Source organism: Argentina silus, assembly GCF_951799395.1.
Source record: "Argentina silus genome assembly, chromosome: 8".
Lineage (NCBI taxonomy): Eukaryota > Metazoa > Chordata > Actinopteri > Argentiniformes > Argentinidae > Argentina > Argentina silus.
The window spans coordinates 21,449,183-21,475,698 of record NC_139662.1 but is presented as its reverse complement, the minus strand read 5'-3'; the positions used below and the strand labels follow the sequence as shown (position 1 = coordinate 21,475,698).

General features: G+C 45.2%; 1 protein-coding gene across 1 annotated transcript in view; it reads right to left on the bottom strand.

Moving 5' to 3' along the window:
- Nucleotides 1-26,516, bottom strand: part of slc12a5b (solute carrier family 12 member 5b) — a gene marked incomplete at both ends in the record, with an annotated part of 53,758 nt that overhangs the window by 25,124 nt on the left and 2,118 nt on the right. The gene's annotated exons all lie outside the window — the stretch shown is intronic.

Genomic DNA, 26,516 nt, shown 5'->3' with positions numbered 1-26,516 from the left:
ATAAAGTCGCCCCAAATAGTCAACACTCTAGAGTGCCAAGGGTGTCTTCATTCACCAAAAAATGCTAAATGATGGTGCTTCATTTTGTAGCCAATCAAGGTATTGTTGCTAGGTAAACACCACATAAAACACTTTATGGCACTCTGGGTGGTGAGTGTTCCGGAATTCTTTGGCAGTTGGTGAGTTAAACAAGAGAATTGACTCTTTAAAAGAGAGAGGGAACGACAGGGAACTAAATCGGTTGGGTCTTTTAGATAAATGTGCTGTCTGTTGATAAATGATGTTGGTTTGCAAAAGTATTAATCTTTTCGATTTAATTACACAAGCACACATTGAGAAATTGCAAGCGCCAGGAAGTAGTCTATTTAGATGGATCTATGCAGGCTTTGCGTGGTGAGAGTTCACGCTGTGAATCAGAAATGAAACCAAAAGCTCCAAATTATGTGTATTCATCATCTTGGTGAGTATTTATCTTATCACACTGGTAACCTTATGCTTTATGAAGTAGAATGTCATTTTAGAGTCTGATTTTGATATTACAAGGGGTTATATGTGTGTGAACACGCACGCACGCACGCACGCACGCACGCACGCACGCACACCACACACACGCTCACACACACACACACACACACACACACACACACACACACACTCTTCTAGTCATCCAATCAATACTTTTTGGATTGCCTGCCCCTGTACCCCTCCAGTCTCGCCTTAGGGGTCTGATTATGTCCCCTGTCCTGCCACAGACTCTGTGCTGCGCAGGGCCTATTTATAGTGCAGCGCGGTGGCAGAGATGGGCACTGGCTGCCTCTCCTTCCCCTCCTGCGTGTCCCAGGAGAGACCCTCCTCAGACGGAGAGAGAGGAATACTAAAGACCCACTGCAGTGCATCAGAGCCAGGCAGCCCACACCAACCCGAGCAGCCAGTGCTAGCACACGCTAGCCCAGTGTCATGAATGTGCAGCATGAACCCACTCTCACCACACGGTCACACCAGCCCAGCACTCAAGGCTTCAAGGTTGAAGCTGACCCCGACCACACGTAAAGATTCAGATTGCCTTGATCTTGTTCGTGTCTGTTTCATGTTTGAATGTGTATTATTTCTCCTCTGAAAATAGCATGCGAGTTCTCTCTCTCTCTCTCTTAACCTTGGGGAAAAAATAGGCATACTTTGCACAAGTGAAGACACTTAAACATGTGGGCGATCACTCTCAGATATGGCCTCTGTAGTAAAGCTATACCGCCGCCTTGGTTGCTCTCATATCGTCATGGTTACGTATGGTTACATATAGTCCTGTGGCTCTGTGTCTTTTGTAACAACCTGCTATGCTGATTTTCTATTTCTGATTCAGATGGACCAAGGTACTGTATGTCCTCTGTTGCATAACTCTAAATTCAATGATTTAGCAAAACGTTGACTTTTTACTTTTGGCATGTTCCAAATACAGTACAGTAAGGACACTGAGGTTTTACACAAAACATGAACTTGGAAAACATGCCATGAAAAATCCTGGTGCTGACGACATTTATACAATACGTGTTCAGTTGGTTGCTTGTTTAAAGTTTTAATTCAGGACATCTTTGTCTTTGTTTTTCTTGATTGTGTTTTATTATGTTGTGTATGTGCATTATGTATTGTTGTAAACTGTGTGTATTGCAAGGCTCCCTTGTAAAAGAGACCTTGGTCTCAATGGGACTCCCTGCTTAAATAAAGGTTAAATAAAATAGGAATCAGGCAGCTAAAGATTTTCTGTTTAATTACCTGAATATCTGGTGAGCTGTAGCTTCTTACACAGTCGCTAAACCTGACTGTCAGCTTGACCTCCTTCCCTCACACGCACACCGTGGCCCTGTACGTGAAATGACATTAGTCGTGATTGATTGTTCATTTACCTCTAGTGGATGAAACATGAGGAGGAACGCTCATTAGGGCCGGGCCATTCCAGATAGAGTGGCCCATCTCATTAAACCTAACCTTGTTCATTCAATCAACCAACATGGCCGTGCAATGTGATGTGCTTTCATGCAGCTTATTCTGTCTTATACTGTTATGGAATACATATTGACCCATTCAAGGGGATGTGCTTCAACATTAACCTAATTAATATCAGCAGTATACAGTATTCTATGGAAGTAGGCATGGATTGAATGTACAGCATGTAGTGTTTTTCAATAGGTAAACTTATGTTCTATTTTATATTCTTATCAATGAACCCAACTAAACACATATCATTGTTAGCTGTTAATCATAGAATTGTCTTAAATGGCATACATTGTGTTATTGGATTCTATAGAAATGGTATTCTATGGAAACAGAAATAGATTGAATGCATGGCATACATGCATACATGTGTTATTGAATGAGGAAATCAAATTTGGCATGTTGAGAGAAAACGTTCCTGCCTCTGTTGTCCGTGTGTCTGGGGGAGCAAACTATATCAGTCTGACCTCCCGTGGACTGGCTTTGAGCTCTGCGTCCTTTTACCTGTCGTATTGATCGAGCATGGGAAGGACACCCAGACACTTCAGCTCTCTGGACTCACTCTCCCTCTCTCAGCCGCTCAGCTCTGCCCCACCATTTTAACAGCTTTCATCCTTCACACTGTACCTCCCTCTCAGGGGAGGCTGGTGGAGGTAGAAGTCGGAGGACAGGCTCATTGTAATGCATGGAATGGACCCCCCTCTGTACCACTATACTGATATCAGTAGGAGGGGGATGACTACTGGAGCACAGACCTCATAAAGAGGGCATTCTGTAAAGAGAGGGAGTTTGTGTGTGTGTGTGTGTGTGTGAGTGTGTGTGTGTGTGTGTGTGTGAGAGAGAGAGAGAGAGAGAGAGCGAGAGCATATAGTGATAGATGTACAGCAAGCTAGTGTATATATTCCCCAATTGTTAAGATCACAGTGTGTGCACACATTATAGAGGTCCCCCCATACAGCATGTCCTCTGAGTCCTTGGTGCTGTGGCAAACGTTGATGAATGCTCTATGAAGGAGGAGGCTCCATAGTCTATAGACCAGGGGAGGCTGGTGGAGGTAGAAATCGGAGCCTGTCCTCTGATTTCTACCTCCACCAGCCTCCCCTGCTGTAGACTTCCCTCCCTTGCTCAGTGTCCACAGGTTGAGCAGTCCACAGTGCTGCACGTGGCTTGGCTTCGCGGCTACACACATTATACAATCCTCTCTCCCACACAGATCAATGACGTTTATACTGTAACACTTACCTCACATAAACTGATCTCAAATAGCAACAGCAAATCCATTACTCCACCCACCTCTCCCCACCATAATCATAGGTCTGACATGAATACAACAGAAAAAAAATAACTTGATACCCATCGCGGCCCACATGATGCCGTTTCTCCGTTTGTAATCTGAGTAATGTCTCTGGTCACTGCAGATAATCACCTCAGTAAAGACAAGCAAACCTCACAAGTACAAGAGCTTAATCCCCCTGGCTTTTTAAAAACACTGATATACTACCGCACCGGAGTGGATGAGCCAGAACACTGGTGGGGGGAGTGCCAGGCAGGCAATGGAGAGCCAAAGCTTTTCAATTGATCGGACGGTGAGTGAAGAGGCTGGGGGAATATGACTGTGAAACAGCTCTAAATCCTCCAACTGTCCCCGAAAGGCACAGTGGTCTCAGTGGGGAGATACTTTAAGGCACAGTGGTCTCAGTGGGGAGATACTTTAAGGCACAGTGGTCTCAGTGGGGAGGTACTTTAACTCAGTACTTTAACTCCCACTGAGTGGGTGCTGCTCTGTTGTGAACTGAGGAAAAAAAAAGGCCTTTGGATTTACGTAACAAATTGTGCACTGATTGTGTATCGATTCCATCCGCATGACTGAAATGTGTTTAATCAACACACATTTGGTTGAACATTCAAAAATGTAATAAATCAAAGATGATCGTTTGTGTCGATTGAACACATTTCAATCACGTGGAACCGATTTGTTACAGAAATCCAAAGGCCTTTTTTGTGTGTGTAGAAATAGAATGGGTAGAGTGGACGTAGCGTGTGGTCCTTTAAGGATCCATCCACAGAAATGCAAAGGGTGAGGGAAAGGTCGTAACAAACAGTTTAAAGATAATATCACAAACCTTGCCCAACACGACTCACGCAGCACGTCCTCATCTTTGATATTATATACCTGACGCCGGCCGCACTGTTTAACATTCACAACCAGTGAAGGATACAGACGTGACCAGACAGCTGCGAAATCACCCTCCATGTGCTGCCGAGGTGAACATCTTTTCCTCGGCATTCTCACAGCTGAAGTGAGGTCCTGAATGATTAACCCGCTGAGGTTAGGGAATCTCATACATGAACATGAGCTAGTGGTTGGTTGGGTGGGGAAAAGGCGCCGCGTGCATTTTAAAGCAGGTTGGACAGTGAGGCCTACTGGGCGAGGAGTGAATTGATTGGAAGCGATAGAGCTGGAGAACTCCACAAGCAGGCGCACAAGTCTTGTGAGCCTCCGCTAGCCGGTCTCTATAGTCCCAGTGAGGATGAGGCTAACCTGAGGTAGCATGAGAACCAGCCAGACAACTCTGTCTTATAGTATACTGTAGCATCAGAACCAGCCAGACAACTGTGTCTTATAGTATACTGTAGGATCAGAACCAGCCAGACAACTGTGTCTTATAGTATACTGTAGCATCAGAACCAGCCAGACAACTCTGTCAACTCTGATTTAGTCTTACAGCAGCATCTGGCAGGGGATTATCTATTCAGGAAATACACTAAATAAATAAGTGCATTCTGGGCCAAGTTTGCTCACTCAATGGGCACAGAGGGATGGCGTGTGCACTTCCTCTTCATTGTCTGACACTTCCTGACTCTTCCTGACACTTCCTGACACATGTTTTATGCTGAGATCCAAATAGGACCCGGCCCCTAACCCCCTAGCCACTCCTCCTGTGGATCTGAAAAAGATTGGATAGGTGAAATAAATATAGTAACTGCTCCACTTTGCCTTCTGATAGGCTACATGAGGTGAACATAGGTTTCTATAGGAGCCTATACTGTACGTAACTAATCTTTTTAAGTTCAACTGGACTGGAAAGGCAAGGGGCCAACTGAGAATTCAGCAATCTCCCTGATTTTAGCTTGAACAAACCCTGTTACAGAGATACGGGCACTGCCAAGAATTAAAAGGAAAACCCACTTAGATGACCAACACAAGGCTGGTCAGATTTGCCAATACAATTTTTTTCTAAGAATTACATTTTATCTAGTCAATATTTACTGGCAGTAGTGTTTTGGCCATGGGCAGAATTAGCCACCGCTTGGTCATAGCAGCTCACAGTCTGTTTCTGTATCGGGAGCCCCAATGGTATTACTAATCTAAACAGCAAGGAGAAGAAAAAGTGAAATACCAGCCAAATTGCTCTCACAGTGCACGTAATCCTTTGAAACTGGGAATGTTTCCCTAAAGACGCATTACCTGTCAAATTGGATTAGAAAACATTTCAATTTGATGTAGTTTGAGGTTGCATTAAGGATTACAGCATTTATTGTAGCTGCATATGTGAACTCAATGCTACCTGTACTCAATGCTACACAGCGCTTGAATACAGATCAGTGCGTCCCCTTCATTACAACCAAACCCCTATTATGTCGCTGAATCATTACACTGCAGTCACTGCTTTGAGGATGATACATTTCAAGTTCAAGTTTCAAGTTTATTTGTTACGTCTCATACACGAGTGCAGGGAGTACAATGATTTGGCTCGGCTCCATGACAATGCAGCATCCAATACAAATAATACAAATAATACAAATAATACAAATAATACAACACGCAGCAATACAATGAAATAGGGCAAGAAATCAAGTGACATCGTACAAGATAAGTGAGACAGTTGGACAGTGACGATTGTTGGGTGTGTGAGAGAGAGAGAGAGAGAGAGAGGGAGAGAGAGAGAGAGAGAGAGAGAGAGAGAGAGAGAGAGAGAGAGAGAGAGAGAGAGAGAGAGAGAAGAGAGAGAGAGAGAGAGAGAGAGAGAGAGAGCATGACACATAAGACACATAAGACAGTAGACATGACACAATTGCAGTATAAATAGTAAAAGTAAAAAAAGTAATTTGCCACCCGTCTTGCACTGAGAAGACAACGTTAGGTGTTGTGAAATTGCGGTGCAGCGTTTTTTTATTCCCATTGTTTTTTTATTCCCGAAGTATCCATGGCAACTCCAATAGCCAACCTACACCACAGTTTTAAATCTGCACTTAAACCCCATTTTTATCTTTTGGCTTAGAATATAATCTGCTTTCAATTTTGCTCTTCCCATGCTTTCCAAAATGTTGTGTTTGTTTATGTGTGTATGTGTGTGTGCGTGAGAGAGTGTGTGTGTGTGTGTGTGTGTGTGTGCGTGTGTGTGTGCGTGTGTGCGTGTGTGTGTGCGTGTGTGTGTGCGTGTGTGTGTGCGTGTGTGTGTGCGTGAGAGTGTGTGTGCGTGTGTGTGCGTGTGTGTGTGTGTGTGTGTGGGTGCATTTGTGTGCTTGAGCACGAACAAGAGTATATTTTCCCCTGTGCCTTCCTATCAGATGCATCACTTTCGCTCTGCGAGATGTGTTCTCCGAGCCGGAGTCTCCAAATACGAGCGCCACACATCTGGAATGTTCTAATCTTCGTTTGGGCGTTGGATAGAGGAGGAGGGGGGGGATATTAGCTGACTCAGAGACACAGAAAAAAAAACATTCCTTTGCATGGCTGCTTGTTTAACCTACGAAAATGTTCTTTCAGAACTGACCGCAGAGTTCAGAACTGTCTCCAGGCCCGGCCAGGCCAACGCAGTCCTCTAAACCGTGTCCACGCTGCTGCCTCTCACGTAATGACACGGCCTGTCAACATCAATAAATTACTAGTGATGTATCTCCGCTGTGGCCCTGAGATATTACCCCTGGGACCGTTGTAAATATCCTCCATTACAGAGCAGCACGTTAGCACAGCAGAAATAGGTTACAGTATATTTGTGTTTTTTTTTTCTGTGTAGAAAAGTCCTCGGGGGCTCAAGAGTTTGCAGTTTGCATCGGTACGAAAGTTTATTTTCGTTCTCTCTTCTGCTCTCTTCTTTCTCTCTTATTCTTCTTCGTAATCCACTGGGATTTAGCTGAGTTCTTCATCCCTCCGTTCCTTTACTGGACCTTCCAATCACCTTCCTGTACCTTCCAAATTACCTCAGAAACCTTAAATTACCTCAGAAACCTGACCATCTCCAATGATGACCTTAGACTCTGCTCTGATCCTCCCTCTCACATCCTCCCTCTGCATTATCTGATGACATACTGTGCACATTCATAATGACTCTACTCAGACTGAATTATTTCCAAACAAAACTGTCACACATGTCTTCATGGGGAGCGCCCACCATAGAATTAGTGCACAAAATCCCCTTAGATTAGTTCTACAATTGAACACTCACAGTAATGTACTGCAGATTCTATTGGTGGAAAGTTCTAGATCTAGTCATGGAAGCTTTTCCCCCTACTGTATACACCATAAATCATCCAAACAGTCTGTCTTGCTTCGCGCCCAAACTGTTCTAGTAAAGCCCCTGTGCCCTGTCTACTTTGATGGGTTATTGCTATTTGCTCCATTACCTCCAATGTTTTCATTGCTTTCCTAGAGCCTTTATATCAGAGAACCATACTGTAGCCTTACGTTTAGTGTGCCCCGACCATGGCAACCAGGGCTGCAAAAGCAACTCCACTCCCCGAACAACAATAAAGGAAGAAAAGAAGAAAAATAACTGTGTATGTGTCTGCACAGCGCCACAAGGTTAGCTTTTTAGTCTGGGCCCGGAAAACTTTTCTGTCTCACAGCAAGTTCTAGCCAATTAGACGTGCTCTTCTCATCCCTCCCAGCGGGCTCACCTGCCCGGGGGGCAAAGGTCAGGCCTCCCCCACTGCTCATCTGAGGGGGATCAGGTGTGTGAAGCTTCAAAGACGAGCCCGCCAGTCTCTCCGCTGTAACTGACATTTCTAAACTCATCCTTTCTCCTCCTCCTCCTCCTCCTCCTCCTCCTCCTCCTCCGCTGTCTCCCTCACAGCTGTCTTGGTTCCGTCACCCTCTTCCCCCACACTGTGACACCAGCCACAGCTCATTGGATCGCTCTCCCCCCCCAGGGCCAAATTATGGCGTGTTCAAACAGAGACCAGACAGACACAGATCCTGTATTGATTCCACCACTGTCACGCCGTGTAAATCAGAGGAATCAGAAATTCCTAAATTAACCTCGCGGCGTTAGTTGTGGGGACAACAATGGCCGTGCGAACGATGACTAACTGATTGCTTTGGCAGGGTGGCTCACGCCATGAATTATTCATTGTACACAGACTCACTCTTTGGTCAAAGTTAAAAGCATGCCAAGACAATGCCAGTGAGATCACAGGACCAGTGACAATTAGACTGCGAGGGATGCAAAAGGGAAGGCATGCAAAAATGAAGCTTACTAATAAGAAAAAGCTGATATTGTTTCTCAATCATCTCTCTAGTGTCCACTACGCTGTCGGAGAAGATAATCCCCCCTCTGTGTGTGTGTCTGTCTCATTGTGTGAGGTTGAAGTATGCTTTGGGGGATTGAATGAATGGGCAGTTTTTGCGTTGGCATATGGTAAAAACTGGCTTAATATATAATGTTTGCCATTTAGCTTGACGCTTTTATCCAAAGCGACTTACATTGCAGGGAGTGCATACATTTGTCTGTATACATGGTCCCAGCGGGAATCAAACCCACAACCTAGCGCCATGCGCTAACAACTGAGGCACAGGGGACCAGGAGCTGCTTTATGAGCAGATGCTGGGCAGGTGATGTGGTGTGAGTGGCCAGGTGATGTGGTGTGAGTGGCCAGGTGATGTGGTGTGAGTGGCCAGGTGATGTGGTGTGAGTGTGGGTGGCCCTGTGACCGGTAGAGGAATGCCTGAGAGGAACAGTCAAACAACCCCTGCAAATGGACACACCAAATATGGCGGCAAAACAATTTAAAACGGTTTCGTTCACCCAAAGTGTGAAACCTTTTCAGTTGAAAAGGTGCCAGCCAAACAAACAGAAGAGGTGATGTCACCTTTAATCATCTCCCCAAATATGTCATTTTCTCAATGAACAAGCTGAAACATACAGTAATGTACAGTAATGACTGTATAATCATCCCATCTGATAAATGATTACCGTATCTGATAAATGAACATAACCCTTTTCACATGATGGTCCTCATGATGGGTGCAGACCTTTACCTCTGAGGTAATGCAAGGGGACCATCACTCTCACCTGAGGGATTAGGATTCATTGGCTGAGTGAGCCTGGCTTGTTTGTGAGGGTAATCCAGGCATGTGTAAAAGCACAGAGCTACAATAATCCCCGCCATCCCATGGACTTGGGCGTCATTTTGTAGGTCAGACATCACGAGGAGAAAGAGGAGTCTCATCTGACCCATATTCAGCCTGCCCATGGCAAAACGGTGCTCAAAAAGCACACACACACACACACACACACACACACACACACACACACACACACACACACACACACACACACACAAACACACACACACACACGCTTCACACAGAAACAGAGAGAGGGAGAGAGGGAGAGAGAGAGAGAGAGAGGGAGAGGGGGAGAGAGAGAGAGCACAACATATTTCTAATGTCCAAACATACACACACACCCTAAAAACACAGGATACTGATACAGAGCCCCAAACACAGCAAACTAAACTCTGTCCACACTCGCATTGCCAAGAGTAAGGCAGAGAAAATCATATTCTGGTGGCTCAATGACTCGGCTTATAAATTACCATATGCAGGGCTGGAGGTTAAGGGCTTAAAAATGCCGACAAAGGGTGTTAAACTCAGAATCTAAAATTGTACATGGACTGTCAGGGCACACTGTTAACCCCCTGGCAGCAAGCGGGAACGAGGCTCCGAGAGTTCATTAGCTGGCGGGATAAATCCCCGTGCCTTTGTGCCCCAGACGAGTCGTGGCATTTAGGGGAGAGGGTTGCTGCATGGGAGATAAGATGCCACTCTCTCCGCGGCCTCATTGCCACAGCAGCACCATTTGCACATTTAAAAAACGGACGTGTCACGCCGGCGGCAACAGCATCATCACGTCCCGGTGATGTTTCCCTGTCAAGTTAATGATCTGTCTGAAAAAAAGCCGAACGCTGCAAAAATTAATCAACCTTTCCGTAGAGACTGTCTCTCTCTCTCTCTCTCTCTCTCTCTCTCTCTCTCTCTCTCCGCAACGCAGCAAAGCATGACATCACGATAGAATGATGAGATTTTAAAAGGTCTAATCGCGACGGTTCATATCATCGGACATAAACACACAATCATAAAACAATCAGACCACGGTAATCTGGGGTCATTAGGTTCTGCTGCGACAGCAGCAGAAGCAGAAGCAGAAGCAGCGTCTGCCTGAGTCCAAGGTATTGAACTGTAGCCGATGCAGAGTTAGGAACACAGTGGGTGGTGCAGATTGTACCCTTGATGTGACATGGTTATTACAAAATGGACAGTTTATACCAGCTTTTAAAAGCTTAATAGAACACAGACTCAAGGGGATTATCCAACAGCTGCTGGAGGCCACGCTGGACGGCACAAACGAACCTCTGCATGTGAGACAGCTCTCTCTCTCTCTCTCTCTCTCTCTCTCTCTCTCTCTCTCTCTCTCTCTCTCTCTCTCTCTCTCTCTCTCTCTCTCTTGCTCAGCCATACATACAATATGTAGCAATACCTGCAATTGTCACTGCATACATGCATCACTGCATGCAGACACGCCGTAGGGGCAGTCCACCACACACCTATCAGAGGAGTTTAAGAGAGCTCCTCCAAGGCTGCTGCTTAAGCTGTGTGTCTCTGTTCTGTTCGGCTCTGTTCCTTCAGAGCAGTGAACAGATCCAGGGCTTTGTCTTTAAGTCAAGTTGCACTGTCTGTCTGTCTGTCTGTTTGTCTGTCTGTCTGTCTGTCTGTCTGTCTGTCTGTCTGTCTGTCTGTCTGCCTTCCTGCTTGCCTGCTTACCTGTCTGTCTATCTCTCAGTGTTGTCGCAGTGCTGCTCCCATCTAAAGCCCTAGCCATCAGAGATGACTCTGAGATGCAGTGCCGTCTGCCAGGAACGCATCCACTTTAAATGTCAAATGTGCATTTCATTGCCACTTGTCATCAACACAGATTCATTGCTGTGTAAAAAAGTAACTACCCCTCACAGCAGAGTGAAGGGATTACAAAATGGAGGAATGACACTGCACTTTTCTGCACCGAGGGGGGGGTTCAATGTCACAACGTGGGAGGTGTCCTTGTAAACGTCACACTGTACCTGTAGGCTGAATTGTGATCAAGTTGAATTATCCAAGCTGGGCTACCTCAGACTGGGTCTATAACTCTGAGTCTTACAATCAATATATGACTGGTGCTGAATCTTGAACCCGTTGGACTGTTGCATAGTCCTGATTCCTTTGAATACTGTCTTGTGAAGAACTCTCTGCTGGACAGTATAAAGTCCATTTAAAAAGGGAAGCACAGGTGAATGTTGCGAACCGTTACTCAATTAAGATGACATGCATCATTGGTTTTCAAATAAACGGTTCCCTTCCTTGGTGATTCTTATAAAATGCCTTGCATCGTTGCTTTTCATATTTCTCGCAGACAGATATACTGCACTGTAAACCTGTCAGGTAAAATTGTCACCTGAGGCAGCCTGCCCAATGCGTAACAGTCTTAAACAGACTCCTGACACACACATGAACACCCAACTGAGTTCGTTAACTGAGATTGTTAAACCGCATCCATAGCGCCATTTAAACGCACTGAAGACACTGGAGCAGGTCAAATCCTCTGTGATCTCCCTCCCGCCCTCCCCTATTGCGAGGCAGCTGTCATTGCCGTGAGCCAGAGAGATAAGATGGCGCAGGGACGATAAGATAAGAACGGGGGCCGGGTGGTGTGATGGGTCGACACAATCTGTCCCAAATGAAATTAGAGCCCCTTGTCGTCTGAATTACAGCTATTGACGGGCTGGCAGGTATTAATGGAATCAGGGGCTGTTTGGTATGCTGCCTGAATCTGGCTGACTGGACTGAGATGAGGGCTGTGTGGGGTCACTCATAGTACAAGCCCTGTTTTTAATTTACGGTAATGCTTAGTCTGGCACAGGGATGGAGCTCTCTCTCTCTCTCTCTCTCTCTCTCTCTCTCTTTCTCTATGTATCTCTAGTATCTCTATCTCTATCTCTTTCTCTCTCACTCTCTCTTCTCTCTCTCTCTCTCTCTCTCTGCATCGGTGGCACGTCAGGAGATGATGTCATAGAGGTGGGGTTTATGTAACAGCGTGGCTAATAGGGCAGAGAGAATGTTATGAAGAAGACTCTACTGTCCTGATCTCATGAATAAATGAGTTTCCATCTCACATTTCCGTGTGAATGTATCTCAATACACTGTACCTCACGACGTTGGGAGGAATCCCAAGTTTATGCCTTCCCCACTGGAAATGGCATTCACAGCCACATTACAAAGCACCGCCTCATACTTGAACATTTTCATCCCCCTGGAAGCTCTGTGAGTTGCTGGAGCCCATTGCTGGCAGTGGTTATATAACACTGTCTTTCTCAGGGTTCTCTCTCCGCCCAGGTACTGTATCTGTCTGACGGTGGAGAGGGGGGTTATAAATAAATCTGCAGAGTGTCTTCAAAGCGTGCCTCGGAGAAGAGAACACAGAGCGCAGAGACGGATCCTCAGCAGCAGCTGCCATGTTTGTATGTGCACGGAAGAGGATGTGACGTGACCCAGATAGAGACTTTTAAAAAATCACTGCTGTGTGTGTGTTTGTGTGTGTGTGTGTGTGTGTTTGTGTTTGTGTGTGTGTGTGTGTGTGTGTGTGTGTGTGTGTGTGTGTGTGTTTGTGCTGTCTACAGGTGAATAACTTCACCCACATCTCAGTGATCCCACCACATACTAGTCAGTGGTTCCTTCCACGGCCTCATCGCGGATAAAAGAGGGAGATTCTGGTGCCAAATATAAGCTGCACTGCGAGAGAAACAATGAGTGACTTAGAGGCTCAAAGTGTCCGTGGAAAAACAAACAGATGACTGGCAATGAACAGCATCTCCGGCTATTTTTCTGCCTTTTCACATTGTGAACACAGTTCTCACGACAGAGAAACCATCCTTCGCACCTCTGGAGTCACCTCGCACTCGCGAAAAAAAACCATTCCCTACACCTCTGCAGGCTTGTGGCGCTGCAGATTAGCAAACACTCTCTCCCTGGAGGAGCGCCGAGCTACTGGTGACAATACTCAGGAGAGACACCTCTTCTGTGGAGCACAGGCGATAATGAAAGCGCCCTGGTTCCGTGTTCATTCTGTGTTAGCAGACGGGATGAGGGAGAGGGTGAGGAAGTGATGGGAGGATGACAAGCACGGACCTGTGGAGCCAGCTAAACGGGCCAAGCGCAGTAGAGTTAGAATTAATAGAACAGGCATCAACTCCCATTCACTTCAACGCTCCCTGCTGAGTGTGCTGGTTGGCCAGAGGTGTCCCGTTGACATTTCTGCTAGTGAAGAACACTACGAAAAAGAATTCAGATGTACCACCCAAAAAATCCACGGTCTGAGGCACTGTTCCGTTCTATCGATTATAATTCTATGGCAGACATTCACTCTCATTCTGCCTCCCTGCAGCTTGACCTATATAGTGGAGTGGAGTGAGACAGGCCGATGATGCAGGCAGCTGCACAGGCTTCCCTGAAACCAAATGAGCTCACACTGCAGAGGAAGCTCACCAGGCTGAGTGTCCATACGGCCCACAGTACTGGAAAACATATTTGGGTCTCTGTGATGTGTGATTTGTATGTTTGGGTCAGCGCATTTGGACATTTTGCCCTCACACAACCTGGGATATGGGATATGGTAAACCCAGCATATGATAATGGAGGTTGATATGTCTGGTATCCAGGGGTTGAGACAGGTGGCCTAAACACAGTGCATGCAAGCACATGTGCGTGCAAGCACACACACACACACACACACACACACACACACACACACACACAGACACACACACACATTTTGAGGTTAAATACTGCCCCAGGCTGAAGCTGAGTGGAGTCCCGCAGACACGCGGCTTACAGCGGTCTTCAGACCATGACACACACGATCAGTGGCGGTGAGGCAGCGAAGGGGGATGTTCCCAGGCCGCTGGCCACTTCAACTCTGAAGGTTTCCCATTGGTCAGTCAACCGTGGCGCCGCCGCACGACCCGTTTGTCCCGCGGACACATGGACAGGCACGCAACCGCGATGTCACTTCCACAGACCTCCACTCGTCTCATCAACAGACCTCCAAAAACTATCATTGACATTGACCAGCTGAAGGCTTTACGTACAGTATATCTCAACGGAACATATGTGGTTGTGCAACGTCATTACCAGGGATTCCTATGAAATTAAGAAAAATACATTGCCGGAGATTCAGAACATTAATTATCATGATAACAGAGTCTAGCCACCTTTTTGCTGGTTTGATAATAATCCTCTGTTAGCTAGACCTAATCCAGGCCCTCTAGTCCCCAAAGCACTATGTTGAAAAAAGATTAGTGTCTTTGCTGTTTCGGCTTAGTTAGTACTAAACCACAGCAGGACAGCAGGACAGCTGGACAGTGGTTCAGGACCATGGCAGATAGCAGATACTGTAAATGGGGAGATATTGGATGAATAATTTAATGTATAATTTCAAGTACTTGCCACTTGGCACTTTATTCAGAACTGGTTTCATTTACAATACTGCAGACAGTGATCGCATCACATGCACTGAAAAATCTATACTGAATCTCAATATCACTTTAATTTCTAGACATTTCTAGGCATTTCCTGAATGTTGTCTAGGCTATGTGTACGGTAAAAACAAGAGCACTATAGACAGAGTGAGATGCAATGTTCTATTTCCAGGCAAGAATGAGACAGAAACACTTAACGCTCCATCCCTAAATGACTGATTGGCTCCTTAGAGGCCTTGAGGGCAATGTTGGTCAATCAGGGAGGGCAGACAACCCCTTGGTTTCTGCACACTTAACCCTAACACTTAACCCTAACCCTAACCACAAACAGGCCCTAAATGTTCAATCAGGGAGGGTTAGGGTTAGGGTTAAGGAGACAACCCCATGGTTTCTGGACAAGGTAAAGGTATGCTAAGATGACTCTGATTTACTGTCACATGCAATCATTTCATTTGCCGAAACACGTATTTTAAGAACACAGTACAGTATCAGGGGTTTCCAAATCAAATACCTAGAAGGCTGAGATTCTCAATATCTGTAGAGGCCACGTTCATTGTACCCTAGTATAATTCATAGTGACTATGTTCTTTTGTTTGCCCCTAATTGTCGGCTTTAGCTGCTTTTCACTCCAGAGCTGGAGATAAAAGAGTTCATTCAAAGGTGTTGGTGTTACGTAACAGGCTTGAATGTTGCTCCAAAAATACAAACCGGGGTGAAACTGAAACCCAAAGCATTAGGGTTGACTGTAACAGGGCTTGACCACAATGCAGAGAGAGAGAGAGAGCAGAGAGCAGAGAGAGAGAGCAGAGAGAGAGAGAGAGAGAGAGAGCAGAGAGAAAGAGAGAGAGAGAGAGAGAGAGAGAGAGAGAGAGCAGAGAGAGAGAGAGAGAGAGAGAGAGAGGGGGGAGCTAGCTAGCAGACACAGAGAGTATACGTGCCTGTAATACCAAGCAGCCAAGAGACCCCCCACACATCATGACAGACCTCAGAGCCAAAATCAATGATGCATACACTTAATCTAATCTGGTGACAATAAATATGCCTTTATTTGTTTGTGCAAAAAAAAGTGAAAAGCTCTGAAGCACCAACAGAGCCTGTGAGATGACTCAGATGTGCTTTTTGGAGGAAAACAAGTCGCACCCCAAGGCCAGACGCGCCGGAATGCATTATGCAAGCCACCCACCATCCCATCCTACCCCACCTTGTCAACGTTTCAGGTGCACCCTTTGCTTGTGGCACTCGGATTTGTGTGACATACCCTCGGAGCTGTGTGACATCATATACAAGGCAAAGGAAAGGGAGCATCAGTTTCCAATGGCTTACCTCAGAGCTGTACGTCTTTGTTGCGTGGCTCATTGCTCTGGCACGGACTGGCAGTCGGATAAAGGGAACTTTATGCAGCCAGACTGTGGGTGAGGAGGCTACATGGGGGAGGGGGAGTGTGGGGGAACTGCTCCTGGCCTTGTACCAAGGTGAGAAGTGTGTAGGTGTGCGTGTGTGTGATGTGGCTGAGTGAATAAGAGAGGGGGTGAGAAATAAATAAGCTAGAGAGAGAGAGAGTGGGAGAGAGAGAGTGGGAGAGAGAGAGAGAGAGAGAGAGACAGAGAGAGGAGGGGGGATGGGGTGGTCCCCATCAGCATACCACAGCAGTGACTGCCCCTGATGGCCTGTGGGAAACACACTCAAAGGCCACAATTAAGGACCAAATCGAGTTGACAATTTTCCGCGCTCCGAAAGCCTGACGTCATCTAATCTTTTATAATCCGTTTTAAAATGGATCAGATTTATAAACCTTACTCCTCCGTCATTTGTGTGGCTTTAGTAAATGATAAACACTGACAGACAGTGCATTACAGGGAATTCCGGCTACGCCTCCCTGCCTATTCCACTGCACTGCATTTCAATCCAAAATGTCATCCCCTTCACGTTCCCTTCGTTTCATCGAACCCCTGTCTGACAGTAGGTGTAAGCAATTACTCTACGCGCCATATTGTTTTCCTTAACCCAGTCCGATGAGACACGCGGGGCACGGTGAGCTCGGGCAGAACAGTGGGAACAACATCTCTCTGGAATGAAAAGCAGCCACGGATCCTCTGTGAGCCGCAGTCCCTCTGTCCCCTCATAAGCAGTCCCTCCTCTGGGCACAGCTGCCTGATGTCACCCTGTCTCCCTCCCCGCCGATGATCAAAACCGCACACAGCTCCTGAACCTCATTACCCAGTGGAAACATTTACACAACGCTTTGATCCCAATCACGCTGGCGCATCATCAACCCGCGCCGCTGACAGGAGCAGCTAATCAGTGGGGAAGTTCCAGCTGATAGGGGCCGCGGAGGGCGCCACGGTGCAGCAGGACCGTAGCATTGGTCGACGGCTTTGATGTTTCCCCCTTCCCTCAAAGCCCTTTAAGGGCCCGCTGTGAAAAATAACAGGTTGGCAAAGGGACCCAACGCAAACACTGACGACTCCCAGGTAAACACGGACCCGCCGCGGTGCCGTTGGGTTTGTGCCATGGCCGTCCTCCTCTGTGGCTCAGTTGGTAGAGCATGGTGCTGACAACGCTTTGGGTTGTGGGTTAGATTCCCGCTGGGACCATACACACTCACTTCAATATAAGTTTCTCTGGATAAAAGCGTCAGCTAAATGTTGTGTGTTATTGGCTGGGGGTGGCTGATGCTGTCAGTGGACATTTGGTAATGGTGTTAGGAGGGATGTTCTGTAGACTACTATGTTGGCACATTTTCTCCTCTCATTTTCCACTCTGTTAGTCTCAGTTAGTGTGTTTTACTGCCCTCCTGCACCATCCCAGTCCCTCTCTCCCTCCCATCCCAGTCCCTCTCTCCCTCCCATCCCAGTCCCTCTCTCCCTCCCATCCCAGTCCCTCTCTCCCTTTGCAGGGATGCAGAGATGCTAACTGCATATCCAGGGACTAAATAGAAGCAGAGGACTTTGTGAATACTAATGCCTGTGAGGAAGAGCACAAGTTGGAAGGCAGTGGAACATTTGTGTCATGGAGGAGGGAACACCGAGCTTGATGTTCCCTACGGCTCGAGTGGCGAGGAGAGGGGGGGGGGGGATTAGAACGAGCTATATTTCATAATCTCCAATCTAAGAAGACAGGATGGGAGAGAAAGTATCAGATGTATTAGCTTAGCTGGGGGATTAGAGAGACTCTCACTCTCCCTCCCTCCCTCCCTCCCTCCCTCCCTCCCTCCATTGGGAAAGGGGTCTCCGTTCACACTAAATACAACAGACTAAATGTTAGAGACAAGAGGTCTCACGACCAAAGACAGTGGCTGAGCGGCAACCACCCAGTATTTAAGCAGTGAGGTCACAGGTCTGAACTACATCTGCACTGGGTCCCTCTCTCTCTCTCTACGAAAGAGAACCGAAACCGGTTAAAGCCTCGTGGCACCCTGATCCCTGTGTGATCTCGTTCAAAGAGCGGGGAGTTAGCACAGCCGCAATCAGGGCCAGGACAGGCAACAAGGCTTTTGATTGCATCGACAGATAAGAGTGATTTTTTAATCAATACGGCACACAGCATTAAAGCCTGCAATTTGCTTAGAAGTTGCATGTCTAATGCCGGCGAACGTGATCATTTCAAACACTAATGCTATTTTCGTAATAATATATGTAATACAATGCTATAAGGCTAATGGGCACTAATGTCTGCATATAAAGCAAAGCAATGTCATATCATATCTATCACTGTATTGAATCCGATCAATTCAATTAAATCTAAGATGTTTCAGCGTTTTTAATCCGGGTAAAACCTTCTGACCTTTTCACATTCTATAGATTAACATCTGTTCTGACATCCGTGTATGAAAGAGGTTTAGAAACAGGTGAGATAAGCAAGCCCATCGTAGCCTTATTGACGATCCTCAGTCTTCTAGTTGACATTTCTTGGCTACCTAAGGCTCACCAAACAAAGATAAGATGTCCTTCCTCCACCCACTCAGACAGAGAGGTAGGTGGGAGACGTTTAGCCGGGCGTCATCACCATCATCATCATCATCATCGCACAGAGAAATGGCCAGTGTCCTTTTGTCCAATCCAACCAGAAACAGCTGGCAATCACAATTTAGTAAAGCCGTAAATCAACTGAAAACACATCAGTGGAATTACCAGAAAGCTGTAATATGAAATCCTGTATATGGTATTAAGAGGAGGAAGGCCTTATATAATGCAATGCTCTTCTGCAATGACATAATACCCAACACACTCCACAATTATATAAAGACTGCTCGACTCTACCAGTACAGCCAACCAGTAGATGTACAATGAATGAAAGAATGAATGGAAGAATGAATGAATGAATGAATGAATGAATGAATGAATGAATGACTTGGTCAATTACATATTTATTCATTCATTCACTCACTTTTCATTTATGTTGGAAATGTTTCATTTATTTCCATTAACCACCACGACCCTAATACCCAGGCCCAGAGTGCGCAGCGGTGGTGCGTTGGGGAGCAATTTGTTTAAAGCAATCCTCTTGAAAGTAATCAATTCCAACGGAGCGTGATGAATGATAAGGGCGTCTGCTTGCTCCGAGGGAATGAACGGCCGTGGACGGAGAGGCATCAAATCACACCTGTCACCTGTCACCTGTCACCTGTCACCTGTAAGCAGAACATCCACCCCTGAGAGTCACATCTGATATAATACTGGTAAGTGGTCCTCTGTGGCTCAGCTGGTAGAGCATGTCGCTAACAACACTTAGGTTGTGGGTTTGATTCCCGCTGGGACCATATATACTGAAAAATGTATGCACTCACTGCAATGTAAGTCGCTTTGGATAAAAGCATCAGCTAAATGGCATATATTATATTATACTGTTGTATAATATAGCATGTAGATCATTGTACTGTGCATGTTCGCTATGTATGTATGTACTTTCATTAATGTATGACGTCCATATTGGCTGTTCCAATGAGGGGGAGAATAAGCGTGTTCATAGCGTGTTCTCTCCATGACATGGTATGGTTCCAGTCTCTGTTTAATCTCTGTCAGTCTAAACAGCCCCAACAGGTCTGAGCCATCTGGCCAGAGAAGTCATTTTGACCTGTTTAACCTCGACAAGGACAAGCAGGCAGGCTATGAGCAGCAGCTGCACTGCAGGGGAGGCTGGTGGAGGTAGAAATCAGAGGACGGGCTCATTGTTATGCATAGAATGGAATGAGGAATGGCATCAATCACGCTCTGTTAGTTTCAAGAAATTAGCCCATGAAGGAATAAATAATTTTTAATACAAACTAATGAGAGTACCTTTTGGACATTTCTAAAGTTTTTTTGTTTATGACATATACTGTGATTTTAGCCTACCAGTACATTATGCAGAGAGTAGAAATACACCGGGAAGCATGTGATATAATCTATTACAGTGTAAGTAATAGTATCTCTCTCTCTATATATATATATATATATATAGATATAGATATATAGAGATATATATTGTGTATATATTCAAAGACTTTCATGAATGTCCCTATGGATTAGTCTACTCCACCTGTCGATGGCATGTGAAACGGAGAGTTTGTACTCCAAAGCCAAAATCAGAGCCATTTTCCAAACTGCTTTTTACAAGACATCTTGCCTTCTGCCGGAGTAATCGTCTTTGGATTTTCGGTCTGTATCATCTTATTCATAATGTTCAAAGCAATTTCAGAGTATTTGGTTTATTTGGCAGCTTTGTGTTTGTGTTTTATTTTTAACAGGCTTCTCTCCCTCCATCAGGACTGGCATCACAGAATATCCTGCCCTCTGAACCCTGCACTACGCAGATATGCCAACACGGTCTCTCTCTCTCTCTCTCTCTCTCTCTGTCTCTCTCTCTCTCTCTCTCTCTCGCTCTCGCTCTCTCTCTCTCTCTCTCTCCCTCTCTCTCTCTCTCTCTCACACACTTTCACTCTCTCTCTCTCCCTTTCCCTCTCTTTCTTTCTCTCTCTCTCTCTCTCTCTAAATATATATATATATATATATGCTGTTACATAAGTGCCTTCCAAACTTCTTTGTGCTGTAAGGCCTTTTAAATATTCTTGTGATCCGCTGGATGATGAAAGCCACTGCTGATTCAAAATCCTCGACACAGTATGAATTGGCCATGACCTAATGGTGAGTCCCATCATACCATGTGGGATTCATTGTGTTACATCACTGCCCACGCTCTAGGACCATTATCTTTGTTTATATGTTGATATAATGTGTGTTACATGGGTGGGTTGTAAACAGATGGCAATGTCCAGACAGAGACTGAATCCTCTTAACACCCACACAAAGGGGTGAATACAGTGCTGCTTGAAAGTTTGTGAACCCTACAGGGATGGTCATTATTTTTGTATGAAATATTAAAATGGACTTATAAAATCTTTATCTAAACCCCAATTCGTAATAAACACATTCCAAATAAAGGACACAAACAAAAATGATATATTTTTATTGTTTATTTAACGAAAGTGGTTTATTTAACAAAAACTCAGATTTCATGTGTGCAAAAATATGTGAACCTCTTCAGGCAATAGCTTGTGGCACTTCCATTAGCAGCGATAACTTGGAGTAAACATCTCATATAGCCACTAATCAGTCTCTGACATCTGGTTTGAGGGATTTTTGTCCAATTGAGTGAGGTTTGAGGAGTGTCTGGCATGAAATGCCCGCTTCAGGTCCTACCACAGCATCTCGACTGGATTTAGGTCAGAACTTTTACTTCCAATCCAAAACACAAATCTTCTTTCTCCTGAGCCATTCTTTGGTGGATTTGCTTGAATGCTTTGGGTCGTTGTCTTGTTGGAAGACCCATTTTCAGCCCAGCTTTAGCTCCTTGACTGATGACTTGACGTTCTGTTCAAGAATCTCCTGGTATACCTCAGAATTCATGGTTCCCTTAATGATGTGGAGTTGTCCAGGTCCAGAGGAGGAAAAGCAGCCCCAGATCTTGACATTCCCACCACCATGCTTGACTGTTGGGATAAGGTTCTTTTTCGTCAAACATAGTGGTTTTGATTGTGACCAAAAAGGTCAATTTTGGACTCATCTGAACAGACTTCCAGAAACCTTCAGGCTTGTCCAGGTGGTCTCTGGCAAAGTTAACACGGGCAGTTTGGTTCTTTTTTGACAGCAGAGGATTCTTCTTAGCAACCCTCCCATGAATGCCATTTCGATTCAGTGTACTTCTTATTGTTGAAGCATGCACAGTGACCTGAAATCTGTAGATGTTATATTTGGGTTGGCTTTTACCTGATTTATTATTTTTCTTGTGGCTCTTGGGGGTATTTTGGAAGGTCGTCCACTTCTAAGCCGAGTTGCTGTCATGTTAAATGCTCTCCATTTGTAAATGATTTGCCTCACAGTGGACTGATGGAGCTCAAATCTTGTTGAGATGATTTTATAGCCTTCCCCAGACTGACGTGCTCTCACTACCCTCTTCCTGATGTCCTCTGACATCTCCTTTCCTCTCGGCATTATGTGTTTTGCATTCACCTGTATGGGTAACATTCACCTGTATGGGTAACATTCACCTGTATGGGTAATATTCACCTGTATGGGGAACATTCACCTGTATGGGTAACATTCACCTGTATGGGTAACATTCACCTGTAAACCGACCAGGTTTCTTATCTCTATTTATCAGAGTCCTGCCCAAACTATTTCCTAAAGATCTCTCCTTTGATTGGTTCATTTGGTACCCACTTATTTACCCACCTGATTCTACCTGCCTACTTGTTTTAACCAATGCAACTTGGGGTTCACTTATGTTTGCACCTGCACTAATTTCTTTATAATTGAGTTTTTCTACTACACGCATGATTTCCTCTAAACCAACATATGGAATTGGTAAATATAAACCTGTTATATCAGATTAAAAAGACTGGTTCTGATTAAATAAAGATTTCATGGTAAAAACTAAAGAAATCTATAATTGCACAAGGGGTTCACATACTTTCAAGCAGCACTGTATATGAACACAATATTTAGATACATACAAGCTAGAATAATGATTTCCAACTTGTGAATTGTAATTGTGTGCATAATTTCAGGTCAGACACTTCTAGTACATATCCCAAGGTATTTATTGTGATTTGATTATCAATCCCAACAGGGGACTCTTTAAAGGGGCTGTCAGCCTTGAGGCAAAGAACAGGCATACCATTGATTAAACATAAAAGGACAAACACCCTTCAGTCCCAGGAATGAGCTGAGGGAGGGGGCAACAAGGTATAATCCATACCGTAAATATAGCAGAGTAGAGCAGATAGCAGATAGCAGATAGCAGATGGAAATGAAAAGTAATGTTGTGTTATTTTTTAGAACATTGTGTGTGTGTGTGTGTGTGTGTGTGTGTGTGTGTGTGTGTGTGTGTGTGTGTGAATGAGAGAGAGAGAGAGAGAGAGTGTGTGAGAGAGCGAGAAAACAACAGAGAGCCCTACAAGACGTCTCTGTACTTCAGAGTAACCTTTTAATCTTAGTTTAATTGGTAAAAAAAAAATCAATGAGGATCAAAATCGATAGATGTCAGAGGTAATAAATCACTGAGGTTAAAAGACAGATTAATGAATACAGACTACAGACAGAAGCACAATGGCTGGAGAAGAAAACATAAAACGGTTTATTAGGACATGTATAGTACATGTAGGACATGTACAGTGTGTGTGATACCTGTATATTATAATACTGTAGAGATTATCGTTCATTCGTATGTATGGATGACTGTGCCTATATGATAATCGATTGAATTGATTAGTGATGCATACTGGGATGTTCGAAGCCGCATGCATGAAATATATGCATCACAGGACACAAAAAACAAGGCTGCTTAAGCAGTCAACCATTAGTGTTGCTATGCAGCTAGATTGGGAGAAGGAGGGCGGGGGGGGGGGGGGGGGGGCGGGGGGAGGGGGTGTAGGTACATCATCACACTTGTCTTGTATTGCGTGGGATGGAAGAGGGAAAATAATTCACAAGGGGAGTCGATACTTATTTCCCACAGAAAGGGAGTGAATTAAAGTGTTTCTGATGTGCAAGCTCATCCCATCTCCTCTCCTCACCTCACCACCACTCCAATTGATAGCCTATTGATCCGTTCCAAATGCGTCAATTTTTATTGCTTCTTGGCAGGGTAGTGCACTATGGGGACACTGCAACCTCAGTTTCTTTTGGAGTGCATCGTTTTTTGAATCCTAACTTTTGTTCCATTTTGTTTTACTTGGACCAGGATAGGTGTAATCATGTTTTTTTCCGGGCGAGGTAAAGGTTATACTCCTTTTTTGGAGGACTCTAGCTTGTTTGCACCCGGGGCTCATCCTGGGAATGTTTCATTAGTATGTTCCCGTTCTGTCTGCTTCTGTGCTGCCGATGATCACTCTTCTGAGGCCGTGTGTTTAGACTGCAGACACCGCCTCATTATGTTGCTGTGTGGCATAAGATGTATCTCAAATGTTAGATTGAAAAACGAAAGGGCAACTGCTATCTGTGGGCTCTTTCTTCCAGGTAGGCCGACACACAGCATTAGAGTACTGGTTATTTCTCCATGTTCTATACACTGCATAATGGCACATCCAGTGAGAGGTTTGTATGAAGCTGTTTTCACATTTACATTCATGGCATTTGGCAGACGCCTTTATCCAAACAAATACATACAACAAATACAACAAATACATTTGTTTAAGTAAGTGAATCATCTATCCGTCAGTCACCATAAGATAAAGTAATCAATGCTCAGGCCAGGGGCCATTGGCAGTCACAATGCTAGAATTTGAACACTTGTACAGGGGGGCAGTGGGGGTGAAGAGGTCTTTAGGAGGGACCGTTAAGATGTAACGGTTTAAGGTTACTCCAACTTTTTTGCCCTTTTAGATTCTGTGTCATCCGCACTCTGAGTCTCTGCCAGGCGTGTTTCTGCTGGTGTGTCTCGCTCAGCACACAGAATAATAACAGAGGTGTAATTATGTAGAATCACACGTAGGGGAGATCTGGAGCGTTATGCACTCAGACGTAACCAACACATGGATTAAGTATGATAGAGGAGGGCGAGGGGGGCGGGTAGTAGTGACTCAGGTCTCCCTCCCTCCCTCTCTCTCCCTCTCTCTCCCTCTCTCTCCCTCCCTCTCTCTCTCCCTCCCTCTCTCTCTCCCTCTCTCTCCCTCTCTCTCCCTCTCTCTCCCTCTCTCTCTCCCTCCCTCTCTCCCTCCCTCTCTCTCTCCCTCCCTCTCTCTCCCTCTCTCTCACCCGGTCCCCTCTCCAGCTCCACAGCCTGTCAAAGGATTTTGAGAATACTTGGTGAACAGTCTGAAGCTTGCCTATGTATTTCGAGCTTATTTGCACGCTGCCATTACACGCCTGCTTGCCACCAAACACTAAACAGCGACACAAAGCACTTGAGATATGGAATTTAATTCATTTTTTTTACTCCACAGGACACTGAATCATCGGGAGACACGGCTGAACAATCCTTTTCCCCCACGAGATAACAATCTGTCTGGCGTTTTGACAGCAGGCCACGGCTTATTTATCAAGCGTATCAATTTCCATTTGTCTTGCCATTATACTACTCTGCGCTGTCCACTTACTCCCTACCAATTTCACAAACGTGTAAAATTAAACCTGTGTCATCTGATTTCGCCTTGCTCTCTCTCTCTCTCTCTCTCTCTCTCTCTCTCTCTCTCTCTCTCTCTCTCCCTCGTTCTCTCCCGCTATGAAACATATTTCAGATCCAATTGGTTGAAATAAAACTCCAAGACAAGGATCTCGGCCTCACTGGTCACAGTCCCTCACCTTTCATTAGCAGGGAGATACAAACACAGGGTTTTGTCACCGAGAGAGAGAGAGAGAGAGAGAGAACATTCCACTCTCTCACCACAGCCTATTCATCAACCCGTCCCATCAAATAGAATAAATACCGCCTGGAACGGAAGTAATGACTAGTTATACATTTAAACAGCCACTGAGCAATTACCAAGTAGATGGCAGGGCATCTTGCATAATGAGAGTCTCCTACTGTATATATTCTCTCCCCTCTCTGTAATATATTCATGATTGAATGGATAAATATAGTCTTTATTGGCAATGAACCATGGGCCAGGTTAATAAGCATCTGCATCTGAGCAAAATTTACACCTGTTTTTTTTTCCAGCTGGGTTATTATTCAGTGACATAATAACTGAATACAGGTGCAAACGCTTAGTGTTCACCGAAACGACGATGTCATTGATGATGTCATCTTTTCTTTTGTTCTAGTCGCACCAACTTGTACACATATTCACACCCTCCGTGAGGACATTAATCTTAAGTGAGGACATAAATCCAGGCGTTGGGGAGGGACGTGTGAGCGTGTCACAGATTTCAGCTCCTCCAAGAGACGCACAAGATAGTCAATGCTCACTGAATTTTCCAGTCAATAAACATACAGTACATTTTCTCTGTTAATCCAATTTCAAACTTAATAATCCTGTAAATCTTCCATCTTGGCACACAAGTGAGGTCGGACAGTCGATCCAAAATATCCCCAGCCAGGATCAACCCCTCACTGATACAGAGACGAGGGGTTTCTCTACTCCCCCTGAAGCAGTAGACATGGGGTCGGTAGACCGTCTGTGGAGGTAGCATGTGGAAGTATGTATCTTTCTTAAGCATGTAGGGTGGAGCCATTTTAATCCCTTAATTCTTCCACTGCAGCACACATTAGGGCTCGGTGCCCATTCTATGCAGCACTGGGTAATAATTTAACTCCTGACA